Raw genomic sequence first — 17428 nt, forward strand, 5'->3', positions numbered from 1 at the left:
GCTGCACATAAATGCTTGTAGACTAGGGGGAGGGCTAAATATGTCAAGCCTTTTTGCAAAAACTAAAAACCCCTAGTCAAACTGTAATCAGTTTTGTTTTTTGTTACCTAAGTTGTTTGTGTGTTTGTTTGTTTTGTCACTTTGTAATTGGATTTCTTGTGTTTGTCTAGCTTAGGATTTGTTTTTTCCATTTTGCTTGATATGTTGAGTGTGAAACTTGATAGCCTTGGTCTAGTTTGGTATTCTTTTGGACAAGTTGAAGTTGGAGTTTTCTAAGTAGCTGCCAAACATTGTGGAACAAGGTTTGATTTCTTGTTGATACTCTTGCACATCATGGGGATGATGGGTTCAGGAGCACCTCACGATGCACTTTGTTTGATGGACTGCACTCAGGGGTCGTCTCCTATTCTTATGAAATACTTCCATGCCACGGGTTTGGATTATGCACATTTTGCACCATTGTTGAGCACTAGCATGGCATGAGGCCCACTGTAGCTATATGTAGTAAATCTTAAATGCATGTGCACTTGAGAGAGCACATGTCATTGAACATGCATATTTCTTGCACGCTCGATATTTGAGATATTCATCACCAAGTTAGGAACCTTTGGAAGTGTGTAAGGTGGATGGGTAGAGTGGAGTATAACATATTTTCTTGCTGAGAGTTGAGAGGTGAGGTTAAGGATTTAAATAATCAAGGAACTCTGTTTGCACTTGCATGACGGACGAGCACATGTAGATAGGGTAGGCACAATATCTTCAAGTGCATCCATATTTCTTCGTGTGAGCATCGCTTGAGTGTGTGCATAGGATGAATTCCAATTGTCATATCTTCTTAAATCATGGTGCCTAGGCACAAAGTTTTATTCTAAAGCATATACTTCTTAGGGCATATTGCACGAACAAAAGCCAAGAACATATAAAACAAATTATCAGTTATTGAATACTTGAGGAGCATGTCAAGGTGGCTTTTTATGGTGATGTGTGTTCTTTGCAAGCAATCACTAGAGCAGAGTCATTTTCTTGATGTCTTCTATGGTAAATACATGGATCATTGAGGTTTTGGCTTCTGGCATTTCTTATACAATAATCAGGGCAGCTTGTAGTAGCGACAATGATGGGTAAGGGTGTCTTATTTGGCAAGGAAAAATTTGACAAAATGCAATTTCATTAGACATACAAGGAATATAAAGAAAGTGGACCCTTCAGTTTTTTTGAAGATATAAATGCAAGGTTAAGCCCAAGTGAAGATGAAGAACGTCAAGATCAAGAAGAGTACACAGACCAAGCGGGCCAAGAAGACCACCATGAAGTCCACCAAGGAAGAAGGCATGATGGTCAAAATATGAAGCCAAAGCTAGTGCCAAAAGAAAAAGACAAAGCTAGGATAAAAAAATCAAGACCAGGAAAATCGATAAACGGGCCGTAGGTCATGTTACTTTGCCGAATTGACACAGTTAGAAGCTGGAGCTAGACGTTTGCTATAGGTCTAGGAGTTAAACAAATTAGAAGGTTTGTTCCTGCGGAAGCTTGTGGGACTCCTTGAAGCCTTGAGAGGACGGTGGGCATAGGGTACTCTAGGCAGTGAATGGACCTAGAATCCTTCAAGTGGGATATGAAGGCGAGGAGGATCCTCCTTCTTTAGTAAGAAACAAAGGTACTGAACATCAACTTGAAATTCCTGTTGGATCTCCTCACATCAAGGATCCTGTTTGGTATGACATACAGGAGGACAAGGTGCAGAATATGGTGGGGTGTATGGGTTCGAGTCAGTGTACGGATTGTATGGAGATAGATATGGCATAAGTCAGATGCCTGGAGTAGCCCCTAAGAAGGCTAGTTTGGGCTAGTTGTATGAGAGGAGGAGAAAAAAAGAGCATATGGCTCACGGAGGCTATGGCAAGTGCAGGGTGGGGGGAGGCCCCGCTCTCATCCTCCTCTTTCACAAGAGGAGCTGCTCGTGGCAACAGAGGCCTCGAGGTGTGCCACACAGATAGGGAGAAGAAGGCCAAGATCATGTCCATCTTAGCAAGGCTTTACTAGTGGAGGTAAAGGATGCTCAATAGAAGAGAGTGGAAGACTAGAAGAAGCAAGTTGAACTCCATGGCCGTGTTGAACTTGAATGGAGGATTGATATTCGATATCGAAAAGGTAAGTTCTTTGAGAGGAGGAAGATTGAGCGAGCTATTTAAAGGTGGACAGATGGCGGAACGTGAAGCAGTTGTGGCCAAGATGGAAGTTGAACCGTGGAATATTGAGCCCTTTAAGGCTGAACAGATAGCACAGGTTGATGCTCAAAATCTTCATGTATCTCGTCAAGAGTTAAATGCACAGGTGCATCAACTAACAAAAGAGCTAGTGAGGGTTCGCACTGATGCTTAGCACGTTCCAACCATCAAAGCTGAAATGAAAAGCCTCAGGTAGGAGGTTCAACGTGCAAGAACTGCATTTGAGTTTGAAAAGAATGCTAAAACAGAATTGCTAGGGTAGAGAGGTGCAATGGAGAAAAACCTTGTGTTTAAGGCTAGAGAAGTGGAGAAACTATGTGCAGAATTAAGAGAACATGGTGGCATACGCAGATCGCAAGCAGTTTCGGCTATCGACACAGGTAGAAGATGGCGATTGTTATGAAGAAAGCAACGATTATTTGAGAAGCAAGAAATAATGGCAAACATTCAAAGAAGAAGGTAAGATGGGCAGCCTGTTAATTCAGGATGACTGTAATAAGTCAAAAGCAAAAGGGCAGTATATCAAGCGTGTTAACTTTTAAAAGCTATCCATAAAAGCATAAGCTTTTAAGTTTAGTCTTAACATTTTGAAAGCAAAACGTATAAAGAAGCCCAACGTGTGTGTGAGTAGAAAAAAACTATATACAGAGGATTGGTGGAGACTCAAGGAGGAGGCCACAAACTCTCCAAGACAATGGCAACCATAGTGGGAGGTAGCGAGGCATGATTGGAGACAGGGGCCATGCATCATCTGGGGACTAGCGGCCATATAACTTATTTGGAGGAATTTGTAAGTTTTCTTTTGTTCTCACTTTCCTATTTGGAATGTCACTTATAATAATAACCTTATTTTTAATAATGCTGCTTTTTTTTGGCAGTACTCCATCGTTAACCATGATCCTATAGGTTTGGAAACTCAGTATGTAGAGAGATGCGGTCTCACTACACTCATCCATAGATTTTATGTGTATGGTGGCCTAGTAAGTCAAGCCAAAAAGCGCTTATATGAAAACCTTGAGATGTTTTTATATGAGATTTGGTCTATTAAAATTTGGTCATACCATAAGTTTCTTACATTTATCAGGGTTCAAGGAGATACCTATATCGTCATACGCTCAAACACTTGCGTTAGTAGCTTAGGAGCACACATCCTTTCCTTTTGTGGCCCTATGATCCATATAGGCTCTTTCCATGTAGCATTCCTTGGATATATTTCTCATCCTTTGTATGGAATCCTATTTTGCAATATTTATAAATACATTTCCATGTTTGTTTTGGACTTTCTTCTCTATCATTCCATGTAGTTTTATGAGTTGTCATCATTGTTCTTGTACTTATTTGAATATTGAATCAATTGACATTTTTTTTCCAGTATCTCATGATACACGTGTCTCAATGATGATTGTTTATTCAATTTATAATTTCTTTATGGAACATTTTTCAACATATGGTACTCGAAGGTGGCAGAGCAGTATACTTCCCTGCCACCTTTTTTTACTCTATAACCATTGCTATTAGCGTCACTAAATTATTGCATGAGTCGCTATTAGCATCAATATATGCATCAGAAGAGACACGTATATCAATGCTTTTAGCGACAACGGGGGTAAATTTTTAGATGAATATTTGCATCACTTTAAACGTTGGTATATGGCATGTATCTTATAGTGGCATTACTCCTTTGTGATCTATGAAAATAATTGCCTCAATATACCGTCCTTTACTATGGTGTGATTGGGTATCTCTTAGGTTGAGTCAAATGATATTTCAAGTATAACAAAGCCATTATATTGGGGCATATATGATTTAGGAGGACCACTTTAGAGGCTCGTCACCCCATGGTGAAGGTCCCTTTGAACCAATCAATTTGTTACTCATTACTACCAATGGGTGAAAAGCATACCAAGGTTAGGTTTGATAATTAGGTAAATGAGCCAACAATACTTTCTAGCAAAGGTGGTATTCAAATAGGGGGAGATGCCCAAGAATTTTATCTTTCATTGATTAAAAAAAACTAATAAGCCACTTTCAATTGTATGCCTTATTCCTAGATTCTTCATTGTATATTTAAATTGTCATGTTCATTAATGAATCTCTATCAGTTAGAGCATTGTCTATCAAACAATCTTTAATCTAATATCTTGCTCCTAAGTTCTTGAATTCAAAATAGCATTAGCCTTATTTATCTCCTTTACACATTTTGGAACTATGGTTGGCTTTGATGCAAACACCAAATGGGAAGTCTATACTCCCCTTCATTTGAACAACATTCTTTCTTCTATGCATTGGTTGTACCAACCATAGTGGAAAAAATCTCAAGTTTTCTTCGAATGTGTCAAGGTTCCTCATCAAATTGTACTCCTTTTTGGGATCCATGTGTTTCACCAACTAGCTGTGCATGGGCTGACACCTATCCTATTTTTTTTAAAATTCTCAAGAATAAACTATAAAATCCTTCAACTGAGTTCTTGAGAAATTTTGATCTCTTTTTCATGGATCGAATTGATCCTTATGTGGCTCTATCTTAGCATGAGCCCTTTGTTGGATTTTTCTATACTATACTCTTCTAGGCATATGGACAATAGGACTTTGAGCTTAACTGCCCTTAGGTTTGGAGGACTTTCTTTCTTTGCCATAACTTGTCCTTTCTTTCTCTACCATAGTACTTTCTTTGCATGGAAAATAGTACCTCCTTCAATCTCTTCCAAGTTTTTTGTAGGCTCTTAGAGCTTGGATTCATTACCAAATATATGCGATAGCACTAGACTAGGACAATCTTTTGTAGTATGGCCTTTACTTTTCCATCTATTACATGATGACTTATAGTCCATAGACTTTTTTTGGATTCAAATATTTGAGGAAATGTTTTATTCTCCCCATCATTAATTTAAAAAGGGAATAAACAAGGCATTGTAAAAGGAATGAAGGAAGAGGGGATTAGTTATTGAAAGCTTGAAACATGGGTGGGCCTAATTGTCATGATGAGAGAAACATGCGTTAGTATGCTTCTATGGCTTTTGTAATGTTCTATATGGGCTTTGAAAATCACTAATGTGTACGATATATGGGATATATATCTCAAGGGTTCTTTGTGTTTTAGAAATGGGTGGCTTTTTTCTCTAGCTAGATAGCTTAAAGTGAAAGTTTTTTAAAGAGTCAACTGAAGATTAAAGTGATAATGTAATGTGAAGCATTTGCTTGCCTCTTTATATAAAAAGATTTCTCTTGATGGTATCTACATGAACAAAGAGAGATGACTATGCATTTTTCATTATTTTACTAATGAAAAATAATCAAATATTTTTTATGAGAGGGAGTATAATATTGCCTATCATATACTATGTACTATTGAGAAGTTTTGGTGAGAGAAAGCAGTTATGAAGACATTGCAATGCTATGAAGGAGATTCTTTCATGGATGTGGATCTTATGGTATTTCTCTCTTTCCTTAAGAAGGACATTTTTGTCAAGATGATGAATTGTTGTGATAAGTAATGATATGCATGGGAGGAAATAGAAATGAAGCTATCTCCTTATGCCAGCTAGTTCTTTTCTTTCTCTTTTTCTTTGGTTTTGTATAATTGAAGAAATGAATATATTTCTCATTGTTTTTAAAATGTATAGCTTATTCATCTCATCCATATACATGGAGAAAGAACATTGCTATTATATACTAGATATCAAAATAGGTATGTTTTCATTATTCTCCAAATGTAAGAAAGCATATGTTACTCTATTAAACACTTCAGAGAGAATTTGAAACATTAGACGCATTAAGGAATGTGAATAGAATTGGAAGGCGTGTTCTTTTGTGAAGCATTAATAATAAATATGAAGTGATCGAGGCTAAGGAAGCCCTAAGAGTTTAAGGTGATTAAGAAAATATTTAGAAGAAGAGTTGGCAACCGTATGTGGGTGCTCTATAACAAGAGATATATGATGCTTAGTGTACTAATAACTTACTATTCATTGACTTTTAAACCTAATTACAAAATGATTGGATCATATCATTTTACTACTTAAAAGGTCAAAACTATGAAAAGTTTGTACGACCACTATGGTGGATCATATTATTTACGACTTAAAGGTTTGAAATCATGAAATGTTTGTATAGCCACTATGGTGGCACTCTAAAGTCTCTCACATGGATTATATTTGAAGATCTCAAAAGAGAATAAACCTTGATTTATAGTGGGCTACATGTTGAGTTTAGAAGCTTCAACAAATAAGAACTAAAAAGAATTTTCAAAAAAGACTCCTATACAACTTAAAAGAAAAGAGAAAGAAAAACAAACCCACCATATGCTTCCTGTCAAACCCTTTTTACATACTATAATCCCTTTTTACATACTATACGGCATTGATATCCTAAAGTGAACCATTGTTGACGTGATTCACTTATTTAGAAAACAAGTCAGAAAGTGCTTCCAAAGAGAGAGAGACCTCAAGTAGCAAAACAAAATAGCAGTTGAAAAATCACTTAAAGAAGTCATATTGAATAATATCTTAATACAATGTATAGATCTAGAATCAATAACCTCAATCTATGAAATGAATGGTGAATCAACAATCATAGCAATAGAGCCTAGCCAAGTGGAATCAATACTCAATCCAACTTGGACTTTTAAGCTAGAATCAGCGCAACACCCTTCTCCTTGCAAACCAAATTGTGTATGATGTTGTCACAAACACACCCATTGAATGTTGACACAAATAGATCTATCCATAGAGAAGCATTGTGCTCCAATGTATGGCTTGAAAAGTGAACTTATCACAAATGCACCCATTGAATGTCGATACAAATAGATTTATCCATAGAGATGTATTGTGCTCCAATATATGGCTTGAAAAATGCCATCACATGGTATATTTAAGCATTAGTCATCTACATCAATAACCAATGTCCACAAGTACTTAATGGATACAATTTTAGAGTAGATTAATAAATTAATTAATATTGATACAAGTAGATCTATCCATGGAGAAGCCTTCTACTCCAATATATGCCTTGAAAAATGCCATTGAGTGGGACACTTAAGCATTGTGTGTAGCCAAAAGCCAACAATACAAAGTTCCTTCTACCTTATTTCTTTAAAAGAAAACCACACTGAGGATACTTGTTCTCTAAAGGAGATGCAAAATAGATGAAAAGAGAACAAGTTATTTGATTCAACTTGTTAGAGTCTAAGATAACTAATTAGCATATCATTCCTCAACCTAGAGAGTTCATTTCTAACTTTAGATCGAGAAGGTTCCCCAAAACTTCAAAGTCATTAATCTAGAGGAGGGTAGAGGTCTAAACTTAGTATATTCTAGCACTAGGGAGAGTATGAACTCCAAAAGGGCCTTTACATTAGGATATCACAAGATATTTAAGGTTGATCAATGGGAGATTGGAAGTGTACATTTTATGCCCTACTATTTCTACCTTTGCTCTGCAATTGTGTTTTCTCAAAATATATAGTGGTTTTGGCAGTAAGCTATTACCAAATGTCCCTTGAGGAATGATGCCATTTTGAGGGATTTTGATCATTTAAATTCTAACCTACCTATTCAACAAATCATTTTAATTTATATTACAAAAAGCATGGTATGCTTAGCATGTGGAGGCAGATTGGTACTATTCACCATTGGTTAGGTCTATGATATTTGTCACTAAACTATTGTAAAAAGCCCCCTATGGAATATGTCTTTTGTAAGAAATTTTTATCATTAAAATTTCAAATCCATTCCTTTTTTTCTTAAATCTTTATGCTATGAAAGTCATAAGACTTGCACCATGTGAAGATAGAACAATAATACTTGCCAAAATGTTAGGCCTAGCATTATCATACCCCTCAATAAAAGAGAAAATACGTCAAATTGCATGAACATGGTTTAAATCAATTAAAAACTAAATTGAAATATATAAATTCACATAGCACTAGAAACGCCTTCTCATTAGAACTTGTTAAAGGCTATTGAAATCCATATATGACCATTTCCAACACTTGAAAATCAAAACCAATCTAGTATAGAGGAAAATGAGCTCAATAAACAAAAGATAAATAATAGAGCATTCAAAATTCCAAGATATGCACATAACCACATACAATTTACTCTAAATGTATGATTCAACACATATTTCAATCTCTAAGGCCACATTCAACAGCAAAAATTGACCAATAATACATACATTTCATAATCATAGCAAGCATTCACCAATCATTTTGGCTTCTTGGATATAAAGATGTTTACACACATGTTGTTCTTTAGCAGTCTTACTAACTGAGGATTGTCAATAGTATTTTTTGAGTTTTTGTGGCTTCATCCATTTAAAATGTTAGGTTCTTTGTACATCGATATCAATTTAGTGGATTTATTTTGCATGCAAATGCACATGTACACACATACACACATACCTATATACATGACACACACATATTTGTATATATGTATGTATATATTTGTCTCTATGTTTGTGGGGGGGGATGTGTATGTGTGGATATGCATGTATGTCTATTTAATGTTGTGTGACAACATATGGTCAAGAGCGATATGGTTAAAGAACAATATAGAAGTTTATTTTTACATTGTAATTTTGAAGTTGAAAATTTTGAAAAACATTTGGCTACATTTTTCTAACTCTATTTGATAATTTTGGATCTCACTCTTTGGCAAGCCTCTAGTATGGCCTATAAAAGGTAAGATTGAAAAGGACATTCACTTTATGTCAAATGTCCAAAGGCAACTACGTAATTAAGAGGGAGTCACTAGAAGACATAATTCTTCTAGATCATGTACATTGACATATAGGAAGGAAAACATATGCGAATAAGTCCTCGAGAAGAAAGAAAATAATGGCATTTTAAGTATAAAAGAAGATAATAATCTTCCTCAATGTCATTCAATGAATGCATGTGATCACTTTTTGATAGCACAAGTAAAAGTCTTCAGATAATCCTTGGGATTGCAAGCTTTCTAAAAGTCAAAATAATTGTACAACTAACATCTTATCGAACCTATGAAGATTCCGTAATTTGAAAGCTAGTGTGTTAACTATATACAGATATTCTAAAAGGGATTTGGACGTATCTTATCTTGTTTCGAGATAGTAGACATTTTATACATAGTTACTATTTATAAGGGGTTATTCAAGTTCAAATAGAAAATGTGTTAAATCCATTGAAAAAAATCACATCTATGGTTTTCTTAAATAGGCCTTCAATGTAGGTCAATAAAAAGGGTTATATATTGTGAGACTCCCATTTTAAATTGAATAATTTAGTGTGAAAAACTCACAAATAATGCATGGAAATTTATTTGACAAGTTACCAAAATCCAAATCCTTGAGTAGTAATTGATAATGGCTTAAAAGTTGCTAATGCTAAAATGTCAACCCTTCTTGCAATCTTTTGGGCAACCACTATCTTAGCAAGTACAAATATTCAACCACTCCACAAAAGATTCTTTATTTCATGGGAAGGATTTGATCCTTAAGTATTTGTAGATCAGTCCTAGACCAATTCATTGGCACACTCTCCCACTTTGGTTGTACTGCTAGACATGAACCCAAAGAGTCATCCTTAGGGTCCCTCATAACGTCGAGAGCAAATTGCCAAAATGCAAAAGATGACAAATGGTCCTTAACAACTATAGCAATATGCAAGTGCCTTATAGACAACAACTTTGTCATTTGAAATTCTATTCATGGTCCTTGTATTTCCACGCAAGTGCCAAGAATAACATCCAATCAATCACAAAATGTCAAAGTCTAGTTTACACTTCTCAAATCCTGTGCCAATGGTGGAACGATCCCTTGTAAGCATTTCAATTTCACAAAGTGGAAACCGTTGAAGGACTCTCATCGTTGATGAGATCCCACAACCATATGATGTGCGATTTTCACACGTCTAGACACCCTACTTAATAATAGGAGCCATGAGTGGATCATATGTCTTGTATTTGAGACTTGTGATGTGCAACAAAATCACCACAAAAATAAACACAAGCTCAAGTTTTTAACTTGGTGGGGGGGAAGGGCGAACCTTTACAGCTAAGATGGCAGCCCACAGTATCAAAAAACCGCACTTGGGTAGTTCACTTGTGAAATACCGCACTTGGGTAGTGTGCTTCTTACTGTTCGTCCTTGATGTTTTGAAAGCCCGAGCAAGAGACTGTAGTACGAGTTACTGCTAATGCGGGGAAGATGAGAGAGAGTAGCAAGTTTGGATGGGCGGCGCAATGAAACTTAAAACTTTAAAGCATGTTAAGGCATGGTGGATATAGACAATAAATCTATAATCAACTAGATAACAAGAACAGTGTGCAAAATATTGCTGATATTGAAGGTGTGTGACAAAGATCATCGTCAAAAATGAGCATCTGTGCCTGCAACTGTCGAAAAGGAAAGGTTTGGGTAGAAATGACCACCGCCTTGATGCCGTCACCCGTGGCCCGATATGGCTAGACTAATTAACTGATCGATAACGATGTTGATTAGTGAGCTAATGATGGGAGCTGACAGCTATAAAGAGGCAGCCTGCAAGCTCCCCCAGCTCGATATACTCAGCCTCTCTCTCTCTTTCTCTCTCTCTCTCTCTCTCTCTCTCTCTCTGTGCCTGCGCGCCGTCGAACATGGCAGCCAATATTCTTTGTGGCCGTGGCTGTAGTGTAGTGCTCTCTCTGAGGCAGCTGCTTGTAGTGGTCGTAGTTGCCGCGAGTATATGCAGCTGGATGGCGTGTCCTGTGAAAGCGAACTGCCGGGTGGAGAACCAGTCCGGGCAGCCGGTGGTGCTGGTGCCGGTGGTGGAGGTCGGGGTGGCTGTCAGCATCGACGTGGAGATCGGGGCTTCGGTAGACGTCCCCTCCCCCCAGCAGAAATGCTACCTCAAGAACCCCTCCTCCGGCCACCAGGTCGGCCCCGTCACTCTCCCCGACGGCATCGTCGTCATCGTTGACGGCGAGGTCGATGGCACCGTCGACATCCACGTCGCTTCCCTCCTCGGTGCCGTCCTCCAGCTCGGTGTCAGCATTGTCATCGCCCTCTAAACTCCATAATTAGCAAGAATTAGAGCTCCATATTTTGCAAATCGTACTACGTATGACTATGATAAGCAAGCAATCCAGAAGCTGCTCCGTGCTGCAAAGCTTCCTTTCTCTTTTCTCCATTGTAATGCTATACTGATAAATCTCTAATTTTCAACAACTCCCAAACTTGTGTTTGCCTTCTAGGATGTGCCCTCTATGCAAGGTGAATCAATTGCAAGTCCTTAACAGCAAGTTGCATGACATGAATTTGGCCGCCTTTTGAATAAGCAAGCAATGACATGCATATAAGCGTTAACGATGGCATGTCTTTCTATGTAAGAATTTTAAACTCTTAAGGTTTTCAAAATAATACTTTTTCTATCTATGATTCATGGGTATACATAGATTCAGTGTAACTTGAGCTCTATTGGACATGATGTTGTAATCTTAAAGAAACCTCCCCATCTTTGTTTCATGTAAGCTATCATAGCTTGACCTAGCTACTTAAGGGAGTAATAAGTTTTATGGCTTAGAAAATGACATCATATTAACATGCTTCATGACAAAAGCTTTTATGTAACGATGTTGACTTGCTTTTCTAGTTAATGAATGACAAGAAACACAATTTGCGATATCAATTAAGCTGTTAAAATGTGGAAGTTAAATAGCACGTCAATCATATGGGATGTGTACACATAGGATAAAGGGGCGAATCATGAAACGGATGCCAGTAACAAAACACATATTGGACATTATTGAGGGCTAGCTATAGAACGCTTTATGACCACTCACAACATAAAAGTACGTGAAGGGTGATTGGATTACTTGCAATGGTCACCTCCACCGTGTGAGAATAAGGGTCGAAACCTACATTTCACTATTGGACTAGCCTGTTGTACATTTGGAACCTACTTGTAGATATTTGGAGGGCAATTTTTAAAAAACCTCATTTCAATTTTAATGTGTGGGACATTGTTAATGTACATCACACAAGCTAGCTGAACTCCCTCCCTTGGACAATCATGTTATGCTATACTACATCCATGGCCACTCCCTTGGGATTAAACATTTTTTTTCCTATCTTATGCATTATCATCAATATTCTAGGTTTTAACAATAGATCTGTATGTTTTATAATTGCATTTCTTTGTAAGTTAGGTATGATCCTTAACTCATATATTGTTCGATTTGTAACATGTTTATCCATGGGAAGGAAATTGCATTGTACAACCCTATTGTATCTTTTCATTTGGATTCATTGTGGTTATGGTCGATTCTTGTATAATATTGTTTGTCCTTCAAAAGTGATATGTTTATTAATTAGATTCTATGTCACCCTTTAGGACTTTCATATGTGACCCATCTTTGATTGTCCCCAATTTTTCTTTTGTTGTTTTTCATCAAATTTGTGCATTCTCAATTTTGAAAGTGATCTTCAATATTCATAATTTCTACTTCTTTTTATTCATAGGATTATTCCTATGGTGCACCACATACTCCTTCTCCAGCTTTATCATCGATCAACTAGTGTATCAATACTAGATAAACAATAGATATTTAATAAATATTTGATGAAATGGACAACCCGTGGAGTCTACCTATAAGAAATCATCTATATATATAACATGCATTCAAAGGATATTAACAAATACCATTTCTTTACATGCTATAAGACCTTAAAATGACCCCTTTTACTTTATTGAACTTACTGATTTCTTTCAAATTGTGATTTAAAAATCCCTTTTGTAGATATAATCTTGTAAATTTTACAAAATATAATACCCTTTATTTTGAACTCATGTGGTTTCTTACATGTTTTATAAGGTGGACCCTCTCGGACTATGAGTAGTGCCATCAACCCACAAAGTGTAGGAAAGTGGCATTGACCATTCTTGTATCTTCTTCCTGCATGCTTTTGCTAGGTCCTTGACAATCAATGGGTGTCCTCTTTCACTCTTCCCATTTCCTTCAAGATTGTATGTGATATGTGAGCAATCTCAATTTTGCAAAAAGTGAGAGTTTTTGGTAAAGCTCACAAGACAAGGAGTACTAGTAAGATGTGTAGAGCCCAAACCAAACTTTTGAATAATATATTCAATGAACTTTGTTTGACACAATAATAAAACACCATTTTCTTGATAGCATTGAATATGAATACCAAGACATGAGTGTATATCTCCAAGATTGACCATGTTAAACACATAATATAAAACCTTCTCTACTCGTTGAAGGAAGTTGAGATTGTTAGAAACAAGTATGGTATCATCCACATATAGAGTAAGAATAACAAAACTATCATTGCAGCACTTGACGTATAAGTTAGGATATGAACAACAAGAGATAAAACCTTGTTTTGTAAGGAAGAGATCAATCTTTTGATACCAAGCTCGTAAAGACTGTTGGAGACCATAGAGTGCTACAAGCAATATTTTCCTTATGTTTGACTATAAATCCCTATGGTTGCTCCATGTATATCTCTTCCTTTAAATCACCATTAAGAAAAGCAATTCTCACATCCATTTGGTGAACCTCGAAATCAAACTCAATAGCAAAAACTAACAAGACTCGAATACTGGTAATTTGAACAATAGGCGAGAAAGCTTCCTGATAATCAACTTCTAATGCAATTTGTGAGAAATGTTTGGCAACTAGCCTTGCTTTGAATCTGTCAAATGTTCCATATGCTTTTGTTTTACTCTTACAAATCCACTTTGTTTTAATAGTAGTGCGTCCAGGTGGTAGCTCAGTTAGAATCCATGTACCTTTAGAGAGAAGAGATTCATACTCAACTTCCATGGCCTCTTGCCATTGTTCTTTTTGTGGGGATGACATGGCATGACTATAAGAGACAGGGTCTTCACAAATATTGAGAGTATTCTCAAGAATATCAGCATCATAAACATGACAAGTACCATGCTCATTATCAATTCAAAGAATAACATAAAGATCAATGCCAAGGTCATCATTAATTACAATAATAGATGCAGGTTGTAAATCATGATTTGAAGAGTTAATATTATCTCATGAAGGAGGTTCATCATCATATAGAAAAGGAAAATATGTGAGTAATGACTTTGTATCATCAACATCCTCTAGTGACCACATTTGCCCAATATCCTCCTAAGACCATGCGCTATCCATAAGTTGCTCATTGAAAATAGCATCATGACTTATGATTACCTTCTTGGAAGATGGATTATAGAACTTGTATCTCTTAGAAAAAGTTGAATATCCAATGAAAATAACTTTCAAACCGGAAGGATCAAGTTTTTTGCGAGTCTCTTTGGGTACATGAATATAAGCAATATATCCAAAAGTTTGAAAATATGAAACATAAGGAGTTTCACCTGTCCAAGTAGTAATCAATATTTTAACAGAAGGAGCAGTTGTAGGAAGATGATTTTGCACAAATATTGACGTTGTTAAATTTGCTTCAGCCCAGAAACATCGAGATAAGCCTGAATGAATGAGCATGCATTGCATGACATTAAGAATAGTCCTATTTTTATGCTCATTAATACCATTCTGTTGAGGAGGTTGAAGAAAGAGTATCGAGATATAAATCACCTATACCTTTGACTTGGCAAGTTGTGTCAGTAGCAAGATAAACGAATTTCTTGATAGGAATAGAATGATCAATAAATTATGTAAGCATTAGGATTGATATGTCATGTTTCCCATAGTACGAGAATCAATAATAAAAAGAGATTCGTCACGAACATGAAGTATCCTTTCCAGAGAGAGAATAACTCACATAATTTGCTTCTTCAGTAGTGTTGTCATGTGTAGCAGCATATGCTCTATTATGATTTGAATCAAAACACAACTTGAAACATAGATGGGTTGGATACTCACTCTTTTTGCCATAGTCACAAGGAGAATAATCTCTAGATATAAACACGATTGTTTATTTGTAATACCATGTTCTTCATCATATTGTTTTTCCCAACAAGCATAAGAAGTTTTCTAGGGTTGCCCATGGTGTCATCAACGAAGCAAAAACTATGCTAGCTCTTAGCATAAATGCATTTTATGTTGTTGAGAAAATATAATCACAGCTCGATTGGTTAGCTGTGGTGAAAATTTTGACAATCTTTTAGTAAATTTGTCTCTTTCAGTTGTGGAGTAGTAGCACACTTCCCAAAAAGTAGTGTAATGTAAATGTAGATTTGGATTATTTGCATGAATTATTTTATATTTAAAATTTTGGGAGAGATAGAGACAAAACTACTCACCATGAGCAAAGAGAGAAGTACTTGTTGCAACACATATCATAATCTAACGTAAGACAAGTTCTATCAAATATCCATTGCAATAAAAATTCTATCAATCTAGAGTGTTTACATTATGTAAATGGTATACAAACACACACAGTACATATATACATACATAAACATATACACAGATGCCGAGAGAGAACTCTTTACAAGTAAAGGGAGATATATTTGTTAAAACACGTTGTCAAGCGTTTTTGTGAAAATTGAAAACCCCTAGTTAAATTGAAGTTCGGTTTTTTTTTTTGTTACCTAAGTTGTTTGCGTGTTTCTTTGTTTTGTCATTTTGTAATTGGAGTTCTTGTGTTTGTCTAGCTTAGGATTTGTTTTTGCCATTTTGTTTGATTTGTTGAGTGTGAAACTTGATAGCCTTGGTCGGGTTTGGTATTCTTTTGGATAGGCTGAAGCTGGAGTCTGCTAAGTAGCTACCAAACATTGTGGAACAAGGTTTGATTTCATGTTGAGACTCTTGTACATTACGGGGATGATGGGTTCATGAGCACTTCACAATGCACTTTGTTTAATGGACTGCACTTGGGGATCATCTCCTGTTCTTACCAAAAATACTTCCATGCCAGGGGTTGGGATTATGCACATTTCCCACCATCCTTGAGCACTAACACGGCATGAGACCCACTACAGCTATATGTAGTAAATCTTAGTTGCACGTGCACTTCGGAGAGCACATGTCATTGGACACGCATATTTCTTGCACGCTCAATATTTGGGATATTCATCACCAAGTTAGGAACCTCTGGAAAAGTGTGTAGGGTGGACGGATGGACAGGAGTATGACATATTTTCTTGCTGAGAGTTGAGATGTGAGGTTAAGGATTTAAATAATCAAGGAACTCTGTTTGCACTTTGCGTGAGGCACGAGAACATGTAGATAGGGTAGGCACAATATCTTCAACATCGCTTGAGTGTTTGCATAGCATAAATTCCAATTTACATATCTTCTTAAATCATGGTATATGGGTACGAAGTTCTATTCCAAAGCATATACTTCTTAGGGCACATTGCACAAACAAAAGCCAAGAACATATAAAACAAATTATCAGCTATTGAAGACTTGAGGAGCATGTCAATGTAGCATTTTATGGTGATGTGTGTTCTTTGCAAGCAATCACCACAAAAGAGCCCTTTTCTTGATGTCTTCTATGGTAAATACATGGATCATGGACTATTTGGCTTCTGGCATTTCTTATACAATAATCAAGGCAACTTGCAGTAGTAGAAATGATGGGTAAGGGTGTTCAAACTCGTGTTGTGCTATGAGAACAAAAGAGCGTATGGCTCATGGAGGCTATGCCAAGTTCAAGGTGGCGGGGACGCCCCGCTCTCATTCTCCTCTTCTTCAAAAGGAGCTATTGCTGGCAACAGAGGCCCGAGGATGCACCACAAAGACATCAAGAAGAAGGCCAAGATCGTGTCCATCTCAAAATTAAGGCTTTACTAGTGGAGGTAAAGAATGCTTAACAAAAGAGATTAGAAGACTTGAAGAAGCAAGCTGAACTCCATGGTTGTGTTGAACTTGAAGGAAGATGGCACTTCGATATCGAAAAGTTTAGTTCTTTGAGAGGAGGAAGATTGAACGAGCTATTTAAAGGTGGATGGATGGCGGAATGTGAAGCAGCCGTGGCCAAGATGGAAGCTGAACCGCGGAATATTGAGCCCTTGAAGGCTTGAACTGCGGAATATTGAGCCCTTGAAGGCTGAACTACAAAGAGCACAGGCTGATGCTCGAAATCTTCATGTATCTCGTCAAGAGTTAAATGCACAACTGCAGCAACTAACACAAAAGCTAGTGAGGGTTTGCACCGATGCTTAGCAGGCTTCAACCATGAAAGCTGAAATGGAAAGCCTTAGGCAGGAGGTTCAATGTGCAATAACTGCATTTGAGTTTGAGAAGAGTGCC

General features: G+C 36.8%; 1 long non-coding RNA gene across 1 annotated transcript; it reads left to right on the forward strand.

Annotated features, from left to right (window-relative positions):
- The first annotated feature begins 1928 nt into the window (after window positions 1–1928).
- LOC148011452 (uncharacterized) lies at window positions 1929–3406 on the forward strand. Its single transcript, XR_015689391.1, has 3 exons — window positions 1929–2687; window positions 2860–3018; window positions 3107–3406. It is a non-coding gene; the product is annotated as an uncharacterized LOC148011452 (long non-coding RNA).
- The last annotated feature ends 14022 nt before the right edge of the window (window positions 3407–17428 follow it).

This window comes from Lygodium microphyllum, chromosome 28 (assembly GCF_053477565.2).
Source record: "Lygodium microphyllum isolate KBCC chromosome 28, Lygodium_microphyllum_v1.1.10, whole genome shotgun sequence".
Lineage (NCBI taxonomy): Eukaryota > Viridiplantae > Streptophyta > Polypodiopsida > Schizaeales > Lygodiaceae > Lygodium > Lygodium microphyllum.